General features: G+C 38.5%; 1 non-coding gene across 1 annotated transcript; it reads left to right on the plus strand.

Moving 5' to 3' along the window:
- Window positions 1-21,276: 21,276 nt before the first annotated feature.
- On the plus strand, window positions 21,277-21,382 carry LOC142538165 (small nucleolar RNA R71). Its single transcript, XR_012818703.1, has one exon. It is a non-coding gene; the product is annotated as a small nucleolar RNA R71 (small nucleolar RNA).
- Window positions 21,383-22,883: the final 1,501 nt, after the last annotated feature.

Below are 22,883 nucleotides of genomic sequence, written 5' to 3' on the forward strand. Positions count from 1 at the left end.
GCATCATGTCTGTTGGGGATCGATATAAAGTTTGGAGGGAGGGTGAATAAACTCGTTCATTTGTTGGATGTTTTTCCAAAGGGTGCTAAAATCCTGTTAGAGATTATAGCTTATCTTGTTCGAATAAATATCCAGCAGGTCACAATAATAAGTGCGGAAACAATCTGATGGTATGAGGGTGAAAACAATGAAACAGTAGGCAGTAGATAGTGGTGGTTTCTAGAAGTTCGAAGATCAAATCTTCTACGTCTCCCCTTCTTCTGTTTCCAGAAAGTATCACTAAAAGACTTTGGCTATTACAGTACAACTTTTGTACACACCCACTTCAGTAGGACTTATCCTTAGCCTACTGAAACTCTTAGCTTCACAACGTAGTATAACGAATACAACAAAGTTCTGGAAAAGACTCTTTCCCAGATTACAGACTCTTCTTAACAAGATGTAGTAAAGTGTATAGATTGTGAAGAGATAACGAAACAACAGCACAATATGATCTCAGAAGATCAGATAAATGCTATAACGAGTGTGCTACTTTTTCATATGTTGAGCTTTGAAGATAACGAGTAGTTCTTTGATTTGCTCAAAATATCGTTGGATAGATAACGTGTTGCTTGATAAAAATGATCGTTGTTTTCTATATAGTATTGATCTCTATATATAGAAAGCTTTGAATCCAACGTCTATAAACAAAACGATTTCTATGACTTCTGAGTAGAATCAGCTTTAATACCTAAAAAGGGTCCTCCAGAAAGCTTCAGAATAATCAGTCTTTGTTTCATACCAAAACTAGTAAGGAGCATTAAATGTCTTCGTACAACATTAATGGTGCAATTAATACTAGTACTAGGTAAAGTAACGGTAACATTTAAGTTTTGTAACTATCAAACAAAAGATGTTAAGTTCTTCTTGTTTAAGCTAAGTTCTGCTTCTGCTTTTCTAAGTTCTGATTCTGCTTTTCTAAGCCGTTAAGTACTCGAAAAGTACTGCTTCTGTTTAAGCGATACGAGAGCTTCTGCTTATTATACTGTCTTCTGATTTAGCTATCACGGCCTAATGGTTTTGACTTTCATCACTACAATTAAATTAAGTATAACAATTTCTCCCTTTGTGGTGATGCCAAAACCTAGATGTTAGTAACGATGAAGAACAACCGTTATGAAATAAAGCAGATATCAATTATAAAAAGATACTTGATAAGTAAATAAACAAAGAGTTTAATCATTTTCCCGAATTCGATTGAGTAAGTCTTCCACTCGGCCAGTAAGGGTGATAATTCCATAATTCAGCATCTCTAGATATGGTTCTTGATTCGAAAATTGTTCATTAAGAGCTTGAATAGATTGAGATTGGGACTCAATTTTGTTATCAATAAGTTCAAGTTTCGAATCCATAGCTTCAACTTTGTTGGAGACTGAGCGAATCGACGAATCATGATTAGAGATATTTTGAATGATATCAGCCTGTCCGATCAAGATGTTACCCTACCCTGGCTTGAGAGAACAGTTTGCCTGAAGATACTGGTTTCAACATGCAGCTTGGCCAACGATTCTGCCGTGCGAGTGACCTCTTTAGAGATACGGTCACGGAAGAATTTTGTGGCACTAACTTCTCCAGCATGTTCAAAAGACATCTGTTTAACTATCTCTAAAAGATTTTTCAGAGTTCTTTGTAGAATATCTATTTGAAATTCAAGATCAAACTGGTCTTCTAGGGATGGAGTTCTTTCTAGCATACACTGTTTGATCTCCGCAAGATGAGCGATGTGAGCAGGTGAATCAGTAGGAGGGATAATCAAACCAGTAGAAGTGACAGTTTCTGGTGGAGCAGCAGATGGAGCAGTAGATGGTTCTGCAGAAGTTCCTTTAGCAGCAGTAGTTTGTTCAGAAGCTGCACTCTCTTCTGGTTGGGCAGCTTCAGTGGCTTCCAGTTGCTCAACAGCGGGAGTAGTTTCATATGGATCATTCAAAAGAGCTTCCATTTCTGCTTGGTGTTCAGCAGAAAATATCTCCAAATTTGGCAGTGATTGGGATGGAGCAACATCTGATTCTTCCATTGGTTGATCTGTTTTTTGAGCTTCTGAATGTACTATATCAACAGCCTGAGCTGCTTCTGGTGCAGCAGCAGCAGCAAGAACAATAGATTGAATTACTTCATCAACTGAAGCCAATTCACGATCAGAAATAAGAGATGATGACTGAGTAGGAAATGTCGGGGATGCAGGAGTACTGGAGACCTTAGCTTCTGAAGGGGCTGTGGTCCTTTCCTCACTTGGCTTAAGTCGAAGAATGTCTGGGATAAAACCTACTTGGTACTGCAAAGGCTCCGCAAAAGCCTGTTCTTGAGCAAGAAGTTGATCCTTCATCAATCTCAGACGATCAGTAAAAATTTGAATCACACTCTAATCTTGGATACCAATAGGATTCACATAATCAAATTTGGACTTTAAAGTCTTCAAAACTGAATCCAACTTCTGACATTTGAGATGCTAAAAAATGTAGCTTCTTCTGTTGATAGCCTCAATCACATTTTTCGTCTTAGCTGAAGCAAAGACCTGTTTTTCATTCTTCACCATTTTTGCGCAGGCACCTGGTGTTCTTAAGTATGTGATTGGGTGGAAAACTCTAACAGTTAGCCAATCATCAAAGAAAATTATGTCTTCACTGACAGATCTATCAATTTCGTCCAAGTGAAGATCAATAGCAATTAGAATAGATGACTTGGCGCCATGAATTTGTGGTTCTTCAGTGAGTTTTCCCTTGCCTTTGTCTGATGATGCAGGCAGCACGGTTCTAAAGGCAGAAGACCCTGCGAGTGGTTCTCTAAAAACAACTCCAGAAGTGGGTCTGAGAGTCGGAAAAGAAGTTGAAGTGGTTGCAGAAGAGGTGGCTGCTGGTTTTGATGAGGGGAGAGATTCTGGTTTTGATGAGGTGACTTCTGGAAAAACTTGTCTCAGAGGGACAATGTCAAGATCAGCAAGGTCTGCTGTCTTTTTGAGACGAATGGTGGTTCTGGGTTTCTTTTTGCTTGGGGTGGTTGGGAGTGAGGCTTTCGTCGGAGCAACAGATTCTTCAGATACGGTCTTATCTGAATCAGTCACGAAAATCACTCTCTTCCTCTTGATTTTATTTTGAGAAGCTTGAGCCTCAGTTTGATAATTGCCAATCTTCTTCTTAAGAGCAACAAAATCAGCCACAGTTGGCTTTGACCTTAAGGCAAGCACATTATCAGCATCAGCCATTGTGACATAAGAACCATCATGTTCAGAAGTCAGTGGAAAACCAGCATCCTTCAACATTTTGCTGATCTGAACAGCAAAATCAGTACATTTCCTCAAAATCATATCCTTCATGATTTTGAACAGGAAGTGACTCCAATTCATTTTGGCTTCAGAGGTGATGGCTATCATCACTTGAACTTTTTCCTTGGTCAGCCTATCAAAAGTACCGGCCTTGACCAGAAGCGCCTTTGCCACAATCTCGGCAAGAACTTGGCACTCCATCTTCAGAAGCTTCTTGAAGCAGAAGGGAGAGAGTTCCTCTCCAGAAGCTGAGAAAGAGGTAAGAGCAGGAGACATCTCCTCTTTAGAAACAACCGACCATTCAAAATTACCTGAAATTGGAAGAAAGAAAGTTGACCCCAGTAGTGCAGCATCAATGGTGATGGATTCATCTCCCTGTGAGTAAATTATCTTCACATCCTCAACGGTCGCTTTAGCATAGAAATCCTAGAGGATAGTCTTGTAGATGATAGCGGGTGCTTCTAGAAATCTCCTGAGACCAGATTTTTCAATGGCCTTGAACATCTTAACAAGATTTTCATCATTGATGGTCAGAACTGATGCAAAGTTAACTTGGTATGCGTTTAGTGTATAAGCTCCAGCCATTTTCGCAAATAAGATGGATTCGAAGTAGATTTTGTAGTATAGAAATGCGAGAGAAAGCAGTAGTTAGTATGCAATAGTCTGAAATTGTAAAAGTTGAAATGAGAGAGAAGAGGCGGTTAATATACAAAATGTACAGCTGTCAGTGTAAACATAGGAACACGTGTCAATATGTTTACGGTTGAGTTTTTGAAAAGTTAAACAGTGAGTTTCAGGTAAGCCAATGATTTTAAAATTTTGAAAATCAATGAAAAGGCGGGCTGTCCAAAGCGGTTACTAAAGTAAATCAAAAGAGGATTTTTCGTTTTATGATAATATCTACTGAAAGTCACAAAGTACTGAAATATATCCAGCACCTTGATAATAACCAGTAGACACCTTGTTTTATCGAAAAGACAACTCTCCTTCTGTTTTTGACACGGAAATAATAGTCAATAAAAATAATATTCCCCCTAAATTAATGCAAATAAACAAATATTAAAAGCGAAGATTCGAGATCTGAGGGAATGACAGATGACTCTTGATATTCGTACAGGACGTGAACAATCACTTGACTCTTCGATTTCCCTCGAGGATAAATATAAATACCTACAAACACACAAATGAAATCATTTTAGTCACTTAACAAATGGATAGTGCAAGTAATTCATCTGAGTCTTCTCCTGAGTCGGATGCAGCAAAGGAGTTCCAAAGGCAACTTACGGCGTCTCGAAAGAAGATGTTTGAAGACATCATTCTCCAAGAGATGAAGTCTTGGAAGAAATTCCTTGACCTGTAATCTGAATAATCAGTTAGATTATTCTATATAATTAGATCTTAAGCTGCGGAATCATCCCGTTCACAAACCACGATCATGCAAAGAGAGTGGGGTGATTCCAGCAAGTCTTAGGGTTTCTGCTGTAATCTCAGTACTGCTGATATCAACAATTGTATCTGCTTATCTATTGTAACACATATGATTTTATGACTGAAAAGGGTTCATTTTGTCATAATTCTTTTTATCTACTGGTTTTTACTAAATGCATAAAGAAAACAAAAGATAGTAATCAGTAGTTACGATAAATCAATTAAACCAAGAACATTACGAAAATAAGAAAACTTATTCTCAGGCAGATGTTTTGTAAAGATTTCTGCTGCATGTTGATCAGTAAGGACATATTCCAGACGAATGTCCTTTTTCTGCACATGATCTCTGATAAAATGATGTCTGATGTCAATGTGCTTCGTTCTAGAATGAAGTACTGGATTGTGTGTAATTTCTATATCACTGGTATTGTCACATAATATAGGTGATTAAGAGGCTTGAATTCCATAGTCCTTAAGTTGTTGTTGCATCCAAAGTAATTGAGAGCAGCAACTTCCAGCAGCAATGTATTCTGCTTCTGCAGTAGACGTGCCTATGGAAGTCTATTTTTTACAAAACCAGGAAATCAACCTATCACCAAGGAATTGACAAAAACCACTGGTGCTTTTTCTATCCAGTTTGCAACCTACATAGTCAGCATCTGAATATCAAATTTTATTGAAAAAAGAATCATTGGGATACCATAGGCCGACATTTGAGTCTTCTTTAAATATTTCAGAATTCGTTTAGCAGTAATATAATGCGATTGCTTAGGGTTAAACTGAAATCTTGCACAAATACACAAAGCAAACATAATATCAGGTCTACTGACAGTAAGATATAACAATGAGCCAATAAGACCACAATACTGAGTTACCTCTACTAAAATTCCATTTTCATCTTTGTCAAGCTTGGTAGATGAACTCATTGGAGTGGAAGCAGCAGAGCATGTTTCCATGCCAAACTTTTTTAGTAGTTCCTTTGTGTACTTAGCCTGATTTATGAAGATTCCTGTATTGAGTTTCTTAATCTGCAGTCCTAGGAAGAATGTCAATTCTCCCATCATGCTTATTTTGAATTGTTTCTGCATTATCTTAGCAAACTTTTCACACAATTTGGGGTTAGTTGACCCAAAGATAATGTCATCAACATAAATCTGTACTAACAGAATGTGCTTATTTTTAACTAACGTGAATAAAGTCTTGTCTACTGTGCCGATGGTAAAATCATGATTTACAAAAAATTGTGAGAGAGTGTCATACCAAGCCCTAGATGCCTGTTTCAGACCATACAAGGCTTTGTGTAATTTAAAAACATGATGCGGTAAGAAATGATCAATAAAACCTGGGGGTTGTTCAACGTAGACTTCTTCTTGCAGTAGACCATTTAGGAAGGCACTTTTCACATCCATCTGATAAACTTTGAAGTTCTTGAAAGAAGCAAAGGCTAAGAATATTTTGATTGCTTCAAGCCTTGCTACTGGTGCTTAGGTCTCATCATAGTCTATTCCTTATTCTTGTCTGAAACCTTGAGCCACCAGTCTTGCTTTATTTCTAACCACAGTACCTTCTTCATTTAGCTTGTTTCTAAATACCCACCGAGTTCTAATAACCGCTTGATGAGATGGTCTAGGTACAAATAACCACACTTCATTTCTTTTAAATTGATTAAGCTCTTCTTGCATAGCTTCAATCCAACTGGGATCCAGAAGAGCTTCTTCAATCTTCTTTGGTTCATCCTGAGAAATAAAAGCAACATGCATATATTCATTTATCATTGCCTTCTGGTTCTTAATGGAGCTGCTGGATTTTCAATAACCAAAGATGGAGGGTGAGATTTTCTCCAAACAAAAGAGTTTAGAGGGATTTCTTCCTGATTTAATAGATTTGGATCATGATCAGCTAAAACAGTAGCAGGTTCTGGAATGTCAGCAGCTGGTTCTGGTACATCCTGTGTCTGAACAACTGGTTCTACCAGAGGAATGCCTGGTTCTGGATTTTGAGCATATTTGACACTGGGTTCTGCATCATCTTTCCTATCCAGTTCCAGATGAATTCTGTCTAATCTGTTACTTTGATTTGACATGTTAGAAATTCCAGGAGCACATCAAATATAACATGAATAGATTCTTCAACAATAAGAGTTCTATTATTGAAAATTATATATGCTTTGCTTACTGCTAAATATCCAAGAAATATTCCAGCATCTGATTTTGAATCAAATGCAGAAAAATAATTTTTACTATTATTATGCACAAAACATCTGCAACCAAACACATAAAAATATGATACATTAGGCTTACTCCCTTTCCATATCTCATATGGAGTCTGATTATGTCTCTTGTTGATAATGGTTCTGTTTTGTGTATAACACGCTGTGTTGATTGCTTCTGCCCAGAAGCGCTGAGAGATGTCTGCATCTGCTATCATTGTTCTAGCAGCTTCTTTAAGAGTTCTATTTCTCCTCTCAGCTACTCCATTTTGTTGAGGCGTTCTGGCAGCTGAATATTCATGATGAATACCCTGCTCATCCAAATATAACACAATAATTTTGTTAGTAAATTCAGTGCCCCGATCACTTCTGATTTTAATGACAGAAACTAATTTTTCATTTTGAATCTTTTTCATAAGCTTGATCAGGAGGCTACTGGTTTGATCTTTTTCAGCAAGAAATATTACCCAAGTAAATCTAGAAAAGTCATCAACAACAACTAGAGTATATCTCATTCTCCCTAAGCTCATGATAGAGATTGGACCAAAAAAGTCCATATGCAATAATTCCAAACATCTTGATGTTGATTTACTACCTTTATTCTTGAAGCTAGATCTCACTTGTTTGTCAAGTTGACATGTAGAACATGCATAATTCTTAACGAAATTAATATCAGGTAAACCATCAACTATGTTCTGCTTCTTGATATTATTGATAGACTTGAAGTTAAGGTGATTCAAACTCTTGTGCCATTGCCAATGTTTATCACTAAGGGAGACAACTAAACATGTAGGAATATTAACATGATCTTTGTTCCATGATACTTTGTAGGTGTTGCCTTCTCTTTTTCCGGTTAAGACTATAGACTCATTGGCATCTTTAACTGTGCAGATGTGCTTCTGAAAAGCTACTGAGTAACCATTATCACACAGTTGACTAATACTGATTAAATTATAATAGAGATTTTCAACCAAGAGCACATCATTTATAGTGATATTACCATGGATAATCTTACCCTTACCCACGGTTTTTCCTTTTGAGTTGTCCCCAAAAGTTATATTTTGTCCAATACAACTCATTATTTCTGAAAGTAGACTCTTTTGTCAATTCATATGTCTGGAACATCCATTGTCCAGATACCATGTAGAGCTGCTTATCTTGGCTTTCTTCTCCTGTTCCTGCAAGCACAAGTTTTAGTAACTGGTACCCAATCTATTTGGGTCCAAGACTTATCAGTCCTTTAGGAACCCACATTTGTACAATTCTAGGTGACCTTGTACTTCAGGTATCCCCTGAGGTGTGTGCAACAGAGGGTCTGTTATTTCTAAATGAATGCACACAGGGTCTGTTATTTCTAACAGAATGCATTTTAGGATGTTTTTCCTTATGTTTTTATCGTCTGGTATGTATCTCTTCTGAACTGATCTGCAGTTATAGTACTGGTAGTTTCTAACCTTCATAGAGGGTTTTCCTCCTGAGTTGAATCATCTATTGGATCCAGTACTCTGATGGACTCTTCTCTTAAGTTCAACATAACCCAAACCATGATGCTAACTTCTGTTCATCTGATCTACAAATCTTTCAACTTGAATAGTTGGTACTACTGGTTCATGTATCACACTGGATTTAACAAATGAATGTATTTGCCTATGTTCGTATCCAGTTTTGGCTTTGTACTTGTTTCAGAAGTGCTTTCATCATTACTGAATCTGAGACTACTCCTGTCTCCAGATTGCTTTTGTAATTCTTGCATCTTCTCTAATGAAACAGAAGACTTGTTCCATGCATTCACCAGAACCGATAGCTTCTGATTCTCAGATCTCATCGTCTGGTAATCTGCATTTACTCTGTCATTCTTAATTCTTAATTTACTTATCTCAACTTCCAGATCGCTGCAGCAATTTCCTTGCAAGCAAGTAAACTTACTAATTTGATCTTTCAAGCTTTGATTTTCAAATTTAACTTCCTCGAATGACTGAGAAAGTGTTGAGTACTCTTCTACCATGTCATGCAGTGCTTTAACCAAATCATTTCGTTTAAATTCATCATAATCGAACTCAAATACCTCTCCAGATTTCGAGGCTGATTCAGTGTTCGCCATGAGACATTTGACTTCTTCTTCATCACTATCACTGGAGTGGCTATCTGAGTCAGAAGATTCAGAGCTAGAATCCGCCCACTTTGATTTACTTTCCTCAGCAATCATTGCTTTTTAGTCTCTTCTAGACTTCTTATCATTCCGCTCTTACTCCTTCTTCTTCTGGTTATCCTTCTTAGGTTTCGGGCAATCAGAAATAAAATGTCCGATTTTTCCACATTTGAAGCAAGCCATATCACCAGGTGGTGATTCATTCTTGAAGTTCCGATTTGGGCTTTGGTATGCTCGGTGATTCTTCTTCATGAATCTGGAAAATTTCTTTACGAAGAGGGACATTGCATCATTGCTGATTTGTTCAGCAGTCTTGTCAGATGTGCTTTCAATAGCAGCAGCAGGTGAAACATTTGAAACAACTACATCAGTAGCAGTAGCTGCAAGAGCCTTGGTAGGTGGATTCGACAAGGGCTCTTCTCCGCTTCTTACTTCAAGTTCAAACTCATAACCTTTCAAGTTTGAAAACAAATCATGTAGTTCCAACTTGTTCAGATCTTTTGAGACTCTCATCGCCATTGTCTTGACGTCCCATTCTCTGAGTAAAGCTCTCATCACTTTGAGTGATACTTCTCTATTGTCATATTCCTTTTCCAGAGCTGCTAGCTCATTTACTAAGCTGCTGAAACGTTAATCAAACTCGCTCGGAGTTTTCTAGCTTTCATTTTCAGATTTTCAAACTTTTGCATTGCCACATACAGCTTGTTTTCCTTTATCTGTTCATTTCCTTCACAAATCTGGATAAGTTTCTTCCATATCTCTTTTGCTGTAGGACACATCTTGATTTTGCTGAAGGTGTTTTTGTCAAGTGTTTTGTAGAAAATATCCTTCGCAACATTGTCTAAGTTTGATTTCTTCTTGTCCTCACCTGTCCATTCATTTCTTGGCTTTTCAAGCATTTGTGGTGCATCGTCAGTAACACCAATAATGTATTAGGCTTTAGAATTTTCAATGGACCATCTGTGATGACAAACCACATGTCATCATCTTGGGCTACAAGATGGGCTTTCATCCTGATTTTCCAATCATCGAAATTTTCTTTTGAGAACATAGGGACTTTGCTGAAGTGTGCCATTTCTGTTGTAAATTTCAGAACAAGAAAAATCTGCTCTGATACCACTTGTTGGGGATCGATATAGAGTTTAGAGAGGGGGTGAATAAACTTGTTCCTTTGTTGGACGTTTTTGCAAAGGGTGCTAGAATCCTGTTAGAAATTATAGTTTATCTTGTTCGAATAAATATCCAGCATATCACAATAATAAGTGCGGAAACGATCTGTTGGTATGAGGGTGAAAACAATAAAACAGTAGGCTGTAGACAGTGGTTGTTTTTATAAGTTCGAAGATCAAATCTTCTACGTCTCCCCTTCTTCTGTTTTCAGAAGGTATCACTAAAAGACTTTGGCTATTACAGTACAACTTTTGTACACACCCACTTCAGTAGGACTTACCCTTAGCCTACTGAAACTCTTAGCTTCACAACACAGTATAACGAATACAACAAAGTTCTAGAAAAGACTCTTTCCCAGATTACAGACTCTTCTTAACAAGAGGCAGTAAAGTGTATAGATTGTGAAGAGATAACGAAATAGCAGCACAATATGATCTCAGAAGATCAAATAAATGCTATAACGAGTGTGCTGCTTTTCCGTATGTTGAGCTTTGAAGATAACGAGTAGTTCTTTGATTTGCTCAAAATATCGTTGGATAGATAATGTGTTGCTTGATAAAAATGATCGTTGTTTACTATATAGGATTGATCCCTATATATAGAAAGCTTTGAATCCAACGTCTATAAACAAAACGACTTCTATGACTTCTGAGTAGAATCAGCTTTAATACCTAAAAAGAGTCCTGCAGAAAGTTTCAGAATAATCAGTCTTTGTTTCATACCAAAACTAGTAAGGAGCGTTAAATGTCTTCGTACAACATTTACGGTGCAATTAATACTAGTACTAGGTAAAGTACCGGTAACATTGAAGACTTGTAACTATCAAACTAAAGACATTAAGTTCTTCTTGTTTAAGCTAAGTTCTGCTTCTGCTTTTCTAAGATCTGATTCTGCTTTTCTAAGCCGTTAAGTACTCGACAAGTACTCCTTCTGTTTAAGCGATACGAGAGCTTCTGCTTATTATACTGTCTTCTGATTTAGCTATCACGGCCTACTGGTTTTGACTCTCATCACCACAATTAAATTAAGTCTAACAATGTCATTGTCTTAGGCTAACACAATCTAAAATTTTGATATATTATAGTGATTATTAGCCAAAAAAGTTAATCGACATGGGTTGTATTTAAGAAAGTTTTTAAAAATTAGCAAAAAATTAGTTTTTATTTTTAATTTTTATAATTATATTATTTTTTCAATTTAAATATCTATTCATTTTTCACTGATTTTTAATAATATCATCTCGTGCATCGCACGGGTTAAATACTAGTGCTTTCAATTTCTCAGTTATATTTCAATATACACGATTGGCCATGAGATGTGTTATCCATAAATCACAAAGTAGTTGAGATTCTTTATGTACCCTATGATCTTTTCTAATGTGAAAAGTGACTTGACAAGATTGAGCAAAAAAAAAGACAAAAAAGGGATTTTGTTCTGTATCATAAAAAAATTGAAAAAGCTACATAAGAGAGTCCAATGAAGACTGTTTTTTGAATGTGAGATTTATCTCTTCTAAATCAAAAACATAAATCATAACAAAAGAAAATAAAAAAAAAACTACCTAAGGTGTCAAATGAAGACAGTTCTTCTAGTGTGAGAGCTATCACTTCTGGATAAAAATAAAGTGTGAATGAGCTCTGTGTGTGCATGAAATCAATTTTTTTTTTTTTTTTTTAAATTGGAAGTGTTGCTTGGAAATGTTGTCAACACCACATATATACTCCTCACAATTTGATCACATGTCTGGAATTTCATTAATATATCATATTTTAGGCATAATTATAACATGCATGTTAATGTTTATGTGATTTTATACTGGTCAGTGAATTATCAAATTTGAACTTGTGCATTTGAATGAAACCCTAATCTTCTTGATTTTGAATGAGAAAAACCTGATTGGTGATGAGCAAATTTTTAGGCAGGAAAATTGTTATCGTTGGCAGCCATATCATTTAAATGATTGACATAACTGCACAATTTTATTACTGCTAATTAACTTGTCTCTCCATTCGAACTCTCTGCCCTCGTTCTTACTCTCTACACGAATTCTTGTTGTGTTTATCGCAATTTCATCTGTAATCTTTGATTATATCTCACAGATGGGTCAAAGCCCTGTGTGGTGATCGAGCTAAACTTGCACTGTGGAATCCTCAATAAAAATATGGTTTGGTATGCTCGAAAATTAATCGCAAGTGCACGATGTCAAGTAATATTATAATGTACGCGAGTACGAGTATCGTTCCACTGAAGACTGTATTTTACAATTATTATTTTCAGTTTATTACTACTAAAATCAAATAAACATGCAAATAGAAAGATTTAGGAATTAAATAATAAGATGTGATATCTAGAATGGTTGATTTAAACTACAATGAGAAATGAATTTGTTGGGAGTTTCAGTTCACCTACCCCTTTTTAATTAATTAATTCGTTCGATAGTGATTTACGCCTCCGACAGGATTTCCTATTCAATTGAACACGCTCTCTCGAGCTATGCCAACCTAATTCTATTCAGTGAAGTAATTAAATTTCTTTAATTATTTATCAAGAATGAATCGCATATCGATATATGAAATCCCCTAGTTTTTGACCCTTAGGACTATAACTATCGGCGCGTATCCAATTTCATATATCTATGTAAATTGTAGATCCATGGATTATACTACTCGTTCCTATCACAAGCTATTCTCTCGAGCTCACTCGCAATATAAAAACGTTGTTAAAGTTAGCAACGCTCTAACAACACGATAAAACAATAGTAATATCAAGAATAAATCACAAATCATCACATGAATTAATCAATTCAAAGTTCGGGGTAAGATCCCCTTAAATCCCAACAAATATTTTAGCTTAGCTACTTGAATTCATAATAAACATAAACACAACAATGTTTAAAAGATAAAAACTAAGTTAGAAATACTAGATTTGATGAAAAACGTAAAGACGATGCCTGAAAATCTTGGAATATTCAATCCGAGCGTGAAATCCTCTCCAAGGCTTCGGTGGCTGCTGAATGAATTTCGTCCAAAACCCTCCCATACCATCCATAACCAGAAAATAAGGTAAGGAATCGGCCAAAAAATCTTTCAAAAATTTCAAGTGCGCCCGGGCGGACATAAGTTTCCGCCCTGGCGGATGGCTTTCGCAGATCTTGGCTTTCAATTTCTCCTTGACGCGCCCGGGCGGACATAAGTTTCCGCCCGGGAGGATGACTCTCGCAAAAATTCCTTCTCTCATGCCTTGGAGGCGCCCGGGCGGATGTGAATGTGCGCCTGGGCGGATGGCTTTTGAATTTTTCTTTAATTTTCATTTTATGCACGACTCACCTGCATTTTCACCAACTAAACTCATGAGCAACAAAAAAACATAAATTATGCTAAAATAATACAAAATGCATGTAATCTAAATGATAAATGCAACACAACGGGACATAATACGATATGAAAAACAAGTAAAATCCACCCATATCAACCCCCCAATACTAACATTTTGCTCGCCCTCGAGCAAAACAGGTGACAAGACAAAATGGAACATGACATAAAGTAGCTCGATAGTGAATTCATAGTCATCAACTAGCCCCAGCAAAACTCAACATATTCTCTTGTCGATCAATGCAAAAGCACAACTCTTCGCACTTTCTTTTGGTCTAGACATTGTTTCAAATAAAACCTGAACGTGTATGTGTATGTCGTTAGTCCTAACATCATAAATGAAAGAGGGATCCATTCTCAACCATTGTCAGAGATTTAAATCAGTCTGTTAGTGTAAATCTTACTCTCCTTTATTCCTCTGCACTCAGTAACCACCAGCAGCAGTTTTTTTTTACTGAATTGGAATACAGTAATAAAAGGACTATATTAGACCCTTTCATCTTAGATTCAAATCCATGTGTTTTACATTTTTAGCCAGGAATAGGATTTCATTCCTTTATTTGGCTCCCCAACACCTTACATCTCCAACTTTAGCCAGGATTAGGATTTCATTCCTTTATTCGGCTCCCCCACACCTTACATCTTCATCATTCTCTTTTTTAACGCTGCAGATAGATACCTCGATTCAAGAGAATATCGTCAAGTTCAATTTACACCTTCAAACATCTTCGTTCCCCACTTTAGTTTTAAATTTTCACCATCTTATCATGCATGCTTCCATTTCTAACATTTGTGCAAAGAGGATTCAACATTTTAAATGAAACTTCATGTCTTTATCACAGTATGTGCTAAAGGAGTGCGATTATACGACAGACAAGGCATGTCTCATCACCTCTTGATCATCCTTGGCTAACAAGTACTACTTCTAACACTGTCGGCTGACACACACCAATGCAAAAACGACTAAAACTAAATGCCCACAAATAAAACCAACAAAGCACTAAAAATGAACACACAAAACAACACCCATCCACCTCCCAATACTAAAGTCGAGCAGTGTCCCCAATGCAACAGACATTAGAAAAAGAGACAGATAGTGCCTAACACAATAGATGCAATATGACCTAAACATGCAATAGAGCAGCAATAAACAAAAGGACCTAAACAAAATGCAAGAAATAAAAAGAAGGGACAGAAGTGACTCCCCTCTCAAAGATCATCCTCATCGTGCGCCTCCGGGGGAATGACGCCAGCTTCTGGCTCTGGTGCATCGGCATAGTGGAACTGAAATGGTGGCGAGAAAGCTGGCATAGGTGGTGGCATAAGGGCTGGGTCAATACCACTGTGGCTCAAGGACAGACGCAGCATGGCATCAGTAGCAATCTGATATGTCTAACTCACAACCTGCCATTGTAACTGATGGTCCGCGAAGACAGAAAATTCGTCCATCCGGTCTTGAAGAAGGCGACGTCGAGGTCGTGGGGCCGGTGGTGGGGGCGGCTGTGGTAGAGGATCGAACGTCAAGTCGTCCCAGATATGGCCAAACTGAGGGAAGGCCTTCCACCGTACTGCTATTTTCTATAGCCAGCTAGCGTCATCAAGGGCCTTGGTCGGTGGTAACCATTCGTCATCATCCTCAAAAATGACCCCAGCACCCGCACACAGCTCGATGATAATGTGGGAAAAGAATAGTGCCACATTCGGATTATGAATGCTCAGCTGGATCTGTGAATGAATAATCATGCCCACATTGATTGGCATCTGAGTCATCAGGGCATACAGCAGCACTCCCCTCTCCCTCTGTACTTCTCTGGTGTGCCCGACTGGCATCAAACATGTGGCCAGAAATGCATACCACATCGCAGTCGGGACGAGCAAATATTTCTCTGCAAAACAAGTGTACGAGCCAAGTGTCTTCCACGGAGACCTTGGATAGTAGATTCTTTGCATCATCAATTCCAAGTTGGGTTCTGCTGCCCATGCCACATATACCGAGTCATCCACCACCGGTGTCTCAAGCACCCGAATAATCTCTACCGAACTAAAATCTACCAGCTTCCCTCTCACAAATGCTTTACTATCACTCCTCTCAGCCGCATTAGCATAAAATTCCCTTACCACCAGTGCCACCGCGGCTTGCGGTTGACTACAAAATTTTCCCCATCCTCTAGTCTCAATTTGATTTATAATAAAAATTTGGACAACAAGCTGGAACCCTCGCTCTCGAATCGGAGCCCGATGTATTTTAGCATGTTCGTAGCGTTCTCTAGCGGCAGTATTCACAAATAACTGGGCATTATGAGATGATGACAAGGAAGCATCGTGACTTACCCGAGCTTTCTTAGGCGCCATCGTTGAGGATTTGTGAAGAACAAGAAAACCGGAGTAGGAGGCATGTTGCTGGAAGAAGATGGTGGCCGGAAACTTCAGCGGCGGCCGGAGATCGCAAAGGTGGCCGGAAATCGCAGAGGTGGCCGGAAAAAATCACTTCTTGACGCTTGGTGAAGGTGATGACTCACGATTTGACCTGAAATCGGCACAGGACAAACAATTTGAGCAAGATTTGAGTGAGGAGGCACGGAAAAATCTAAGGGGGCGGCTAGGTTTTGACTGGGGAAGAGAAAGATGAAGTCTGTGCTTTTAAAATCTATGCGACCCGCCCAGGCGGATATGTTGCGGCTTTTGAAAAAATTTTAGAAAAAAGGGCGCGCCCGGGAGGATGTGAGTTTCCGCCCGGGCGGATGGCTTGCGGCTTTTGAAAAAAAAAATTTTGAAAAAAAGGGTCGCGCCCGGGCGGACATAAGTTTCCACCCGGGCGGACCTAGATCGCTGCCCCAAGAATTTATTTATTTATTTTTTTAAGTAAAACAATAAGAAAATGAACTAAAAATCGAATTAAATGCAAGATAATAGAAAGAGAGGTAGTTCTCAATTTATAGTCGAGAGCTTGACTGTCGGTCAGTTTCGGTTCGGATTGTCTTGGAACCGGGTGATTCCAAGTTGTGGCTCAACTGTGCCACCCATGTAGTGCTTCAGTCGCTGGGAATTGACCATAAATATCTCATCCTTTCCATATTTCAATTCTACAGCTCCCGATGGGTAAACTTTAGAAATCACGAATGGACCAGACCATCGCGACGTCAATTTTTCGGGAAACAGTCGCAACCGGGAGTTGTAGAGTAGCACATTTTCGCCTTCTTTGAATTTTCTTTCGATGATCCGCCTATCATGAGCCCTCTTTGTCTTTTCCTTGTAAGACAGTGCGAGATCATATGCCAGGTTCCGGAACTCCTCCAACTGATCCAATTGAACCAGATGTCGTTCACCTGCATCAGTAAAGTTAAATTTTAGTGCTTTTGTAGCCCAATATGCCCGATTCTCTAACTCTATTGGTAGACGGCACGCTTTACCAAACAATAACCTATATGGTGTAGTGCCTATAGGTGTTTTGAACGCAGTCCTATATGCCCACAGAGCATCATCTAACCTTACAGACCAATCTTTTCGACTGACACCTACCACTTTTTCTAAAATCTGCTTGATCTCTCGGTTAGATACTCCCACTTGACCACTCGTCTGAGGGTAATAGGGAGTAGAGATCTTATGTGTGACACCATATTTGCTCAAAAGTTTTTCAAAGATTTTGTTGCAAAAATGGGTGCCACCATCACTGATGATTGCTTGTGGTGTCCCAAACCTGTTAAAAATATTTTTCTTTAAAAATTTCAGGACCACTTGAGCATCATTGGTGGCATATGCTTTTGCCTCTACCCACTTAGACACATAGTCAACCGCCACCAAAATATACTTTTTCGTGAACGAGCTGGGAAACGGTCCCATGAAGTCTATTCCCCACACATCAAAAACCTCACACTCAATGATATTATTTAAAGGCATTTCATGACGGTTAGAGATGTTACCTGTCCGTTGGCATTTATCACAGGCTAGCACATAAGAACGAGCATCTTTAAAGAGTGTTGGCCAATAAAAGCCACATTCAAGTACCTTAGATGCCGTCTTTGTTGGTCCAAAATGACCATCTACCTCACGGTCATGGCAATGGTTGAGAATTTGACCAAACTCTTCCTCTGCAACACACCTTCTGATCATAGAATCTGCACATATTTTGAACAAGAAGGGTTCCTCCCAAAAATAACATTTCACGTCCGAAAAGAATTTCTTTCTTTGGTGAAATGTGAAATTTTGGGGGGTGAGCCTGTAACAAGAAAATTCGCAAAGTTTTCAAACCAAGGACAATTTTTCACTGCTAACAGCTGTTCATCCTGAAACCAATCATCTATCTCATCGTTTTCACAATTTTTACTAACGTGCTCTAGCCTAGAAAGATGATCAGCTACCACATTTTCTACACCTTTTTTATCTTTTATTTCGAGGTCAAACTCTTGGAGAAGTAATATCTACCTAAGCAATCGTGGTTTGGCCTCTTTCTTAGCAAGCAGATATTTAAGGGCAGAGTGGTCAGTAAACACAATTACTTTCGACAAAACAAGGTATGAATAGAACTTGTCAAATGCAAATACTACTGCAAGTAACTCTTTTTCAGTGGTGGCATAATTTAATTGTGCTTCATCTAGAGTCTTACTTGCATAGTATATAGTGTGAAATACCTTGTTCCACCTTTGGCCGAGGACAGCACCAACCGCAGTATCGCTGGCATCGCACATGACTTCGAAGGGTAGATCCCAATCCGATGCCACCAAGACAGGAGCCGTCACCAAGCGCTACTTTAGATCCTCGTATGCCTGCAGACAATCAGAATTAAACTCAAAGGATACATCTTTCATAAGTAAAGAAGATAGATGTTTGGCAATTTTTGAAAAATCTTTGATAAAACGCCTCTAAAAATCGGTGTGGCCTAGAAAACTTCTAACTCCCTTCACTGAGGCTGGTGGTGGTAGGATCTTTATGACTTCTATTTTAGCTTTGTCCACCTCAATCCCTTGTTTCGAAACCTTGTGCCCTAAAACAATTCCCTCATGTACCATGAACTGGCACTTCTCCCAATTAAGTACCAAGTTCGTCTCCTCGCACCTCCTCAACACGGTTCTCAAATTCTGCAAACACACATCAAACGTTGCACCAAAGATAGAAAAGTCATCCATAAATATTTCAAGAAAGGTTTCAATCATATCATGGAATATAGCAGTCATGCAACGTTGAAACGTAGCAGGGGCATTACAAAGACCAAAAGGCATACGGCGGAAAGCAAAAGTTTCATAAGGACAAGTGAAAGTGGTTTTCTCTTCGTCCTCAAGTGCAATAGTGATTTGATTATACCCCGAATACCCATCTAGAAAACAGTAAAACTCATGTCCCGCTAGTCTCTCCAACATCTGATCAATAAAGGGCAGGGAAAAGTGGTCCTTATGGGTGGCATCATTCAATTTCCTATAGTCAATACACACTCTCCACCCCGTAACAGTCCTCGTTGGAATAAGTTCATTCTTTTCATTAGTGATCACCGTAATCCCACTTTTTTTTGGCACACACTGAACAGGACTTACCCATGCACTATATGAAATAAGATAGATAATACATGCATCGAGAAGCTTAATGGTTTCAGCCTTCACTACCTCTTGCATCTTCAGATTGAGTCCTCTTTGAGGTTGCACGAGGGGTGAGTATTTTTCTTCCATCAAGATTTTGTGCATGCAGACTGATGAACTTATTCCCTTGATGTCTGCCACCTTCCAAGCAAATGCCTTTTTGTGCTCTTTGAGAACTTGCAACAATTTTTCCTCCATAGCATCTGTCAAAGCTGAAGAAATAATGACAGGTAAAGTGTTATTCTCACCCAGGTATATGTACTTTAGGTGCGGAGGTAATAGCTTGAGCTCAAGCGTCGGTGGTTCGTCGATGCTTGACTTTGGAGAGGTCAAATCTCTTCGCTCTCCTAAATCCTTCAGTCTCATTCTCTTTGGCTTTCTCCATGGATGGTTGGCATTAAAGTATGCCACTATTTCAGCTTTTTCTTCGTCCAAGTCTTCCTCCTTCAATTCAGTTGTGAGGGTGGCTTCCAATAGGTCTTTCATGGCATCCTGCACAAAATTACCCACAAGTGAATCCATAGCATCAATTCTAAAATAGTTATTAGTGTGCAGTGTATGCTTAAGAGCATTAAAGACGTCAAAAGTAATTTCTTCCTCGACCACTCGCAATCTCAACTTCCCTTCTTGAACATCAATCAGAGCCTTGCCAGTCGCAAGGAATGGTCTCCCTAGAATCAAGGGCATATCCACGTCTTCCTCTATGTCAAGTACCACAAAATCTGCAGGAAATATGAATTTGTCCACCTTTACCGAGAAGTCCTCTATGACTCCTCGCGGGTATTTGACAGATCTGTCTCTTAGTTGCAAGGACATCCTTGTTGGCTTAGGTTCTCCTAATCCAAGTTTCCTGAATACAGATAACGGCATAAGATTTATACTCGCACCAAGATCACACAAAGCTTTATGAAATACAATATCATCAATCACGCAAGGAATAGAGAAACTCCCTGGGTCCTTCAGTTTCGGTGGGATCTTGTTTTGTACCAATGCAGAGCAGTTCTCAGTCAGATTAACTGTCATGTGATCCTCCAATTTTCTCTTGTTTGCTAAGATGTCCTTCAAAAATTTGGCATAACTATTCATTTGCATCAAAGCATCGGCAAAAGTAATATTGATATGCAATTTTTTAAATATCTCAAGAAACTTATCGAATTGTGCATCTAATTTTGCCTTTTATAATGCTGCAAGAAAAGGTAGAGAGAACAATTTTAGATTGTGCAGTGGGTACTGGTGTTGAGTTGGAAGACTTACCTTTTGATGACTCAGTCTGTTCATCCTGTACTTGAGTTTTTCCTGTCCCTCTAGCCTCTAAGATCTTTCCACTCTTCAACTCGATGGCCTTCACTTGCTCTTTTGGATTGGTCTCTGTGTTACTTGGCAAGGTGCCCGGCTCTCTACTTGCTATCATCTTTGCTAACTGTCCAATTTGATTTTCAAGCCCCTTTATCGATGCATCTTGATTTTGGAGTCTAGTTTCGGTAGATGAGATGAAGTTAGACATCATCTGCTCCAAATTGGACTTTTCTTCTCTGGGAGGGTCAGATCTGTACATTGGTTGTTTCCCATATTGTTGTCCTCCTTATGGTCGATTCTGACTGTTTTGACCACCCCATGAGAAGTTGGGATGTTGCCTCCATCCAGGATTGTATGTGTTCGAATAAGGGTCATTCCTTGGACGGTTTTGGACTCCCACTTGATTCACTGGTGCCCCTTCTTGCACATAAAAGGGATTTCCATCTTGACAGTCCTTAACATAGTGTTCTCCTCCGCATTTTTCACAAAATATCTCTTGAAGACGCATAGCCGTGCCACCCATATTCAACCCGTCCAACTTCCTATTCAAAACATCAAGCTGTGCAGTGATAGCAGACAGATCAGTTACCTGGTGGACTCCTGCACTTCTCCGCTGGTTGTTCCTTTTAGATTGAGGATGATAGCTGCTAGCAGCCATCTCCTCCAACAACTCATATCCTTCCTCAGTAGTTTTTCGCAACAGGTTCCCACAAGCAGCAGCATCTATCATAGTACGATTAGGGGTAATCAAGCCATAATAAAAGGTTTGAACGACTAACCCATGTGGCAGTTCGTGATGAGGGCATCTTCGTAATATATCTTAGAAATGCTCCCTTGCCTCATATAAAGATTCCTGCTCGAATTGAGCAAATTTGGTTATGTCTGCCCACAGCTTCATGGTCTTAGATGGAGGAAAGTATTTAATGAGAAATGCTTTCGCCATGTCCTCCCATGTGGTGATCGAACCTACAGGAAAACAATTTAACCATGCTTTAGCTTTGTCACGTAAAGAGAAAGGAAATAACCACAATCTAACAGCATCATCAGAAACTCAATTAAATTTAAAAGTATCGCAGATTTCAAGAAAATTTGCGATGTGTGTTTGGGTCATCTACTACAGATCCTCCAACTGGACTGTATTCTAAATCATCTGAATTATAGCTGGCTTGATTTCGAAGTGATTTTCCCGCACAATAGGCCTCACAATGCTGGGGCGTGCACCATCCAAGGAAGGCTGGGCATACTCTAGCATTGGCATGCGGTGTGGCATCTCAACATGTCTATTTTCATAGTGTTCCTCCTCATGCTCGTGCTCGCGCCTCTCCATCAGTTCCTTCAGTCTCTGTTGCTGTCTTCTCCTGCGGAAAGTTATTTCAATTTCAGGGTCAAAGTGCTCAAGCTCCACGTCAAGTGACTTTGGCATGCACTGGAAGAGATATTTGTAATAGAATATGGAGCGTTAATTTAATAAAAATAAAACAATGCTAAAGAAAATAACTAAAAATAAAATTGTGAATTAACAGTCCCCGGCAACGGCGCCAAAAACTTGATCGAGCAAAACTTGCACTGTAGAATCCTCAATAAAAACATGGTTTTGTATGCTCGAAAATTAATTGCAAGTGCACGATGTCAAGTAATAGTATAATGTACGTGAGTACGAGTATCGTTCCACTGAAGACTGTATTTTACAATTATTATTTTCAGTTATCAAATCTTTAGCAACAAAATTTGATTAGTTGTTTATTATTACTAAAATCAAATAAAATGCAAATAAAAAGATTTAGGAATTAAATAATAAGATATGATATCTAGAATGGTTGATTTAAAATTCAATGAGAAATCAATTTGTTGGGAGTTTCAGTTCACTTACCCCTTTTTAACTAATTAATTCGTTCGATAGTGATTTACGCCTCCGACAGGATTTCCTATTCAATTGAACACGCCCTCTCGAGCTATGCCAACCTAATTCTATTCAGTGAAGTAATTAAATTTCTTTAATTATTTATCAAGAATGAATCGCATATCGATCTATGAAATCCCCTAGTTTTCGACCCTTAGGACTATAACTATCGGCGAATATCCAATTTCATATATCTATGTAAATTGTAGATCCACGGATTATACTACTCGTTCCTATCACAAGCTATTCTCTCAAACTCACTCGCAATATAAAAACGTTGTTAAAGTTAGCTACGCTTTAACAACACGATAAAACAATAGTAATATCAAGAATAAATCACAAATCATCACATGAATTAATCAATTCAAAGTTCGAGGTAGGATCCCCTTAAATCCCAACAAATATTTTAGCTTAGCTACTTGAATTCATAATAAACATAAACACAACAATGTTTAAAAGATAAAAATTAAGTTAGAAATACTAGATTTGACGAAA

The sequence above is a fragment of the Primulina tabacum genome, chromosome 2 (genome assembly GCF_025594145.1).
Source record: "Primulina tabacum isolate GXHZ01 chromosome 2, ASM2559414v2, whole genome shotgun sequence".
Lineage (NCBI taxonomy): Eukaryota > Viridiplantae > Streptophyta > Magnoliopsida > Lamiales > Gesneriaceae > Primulina > Primulina tabacum.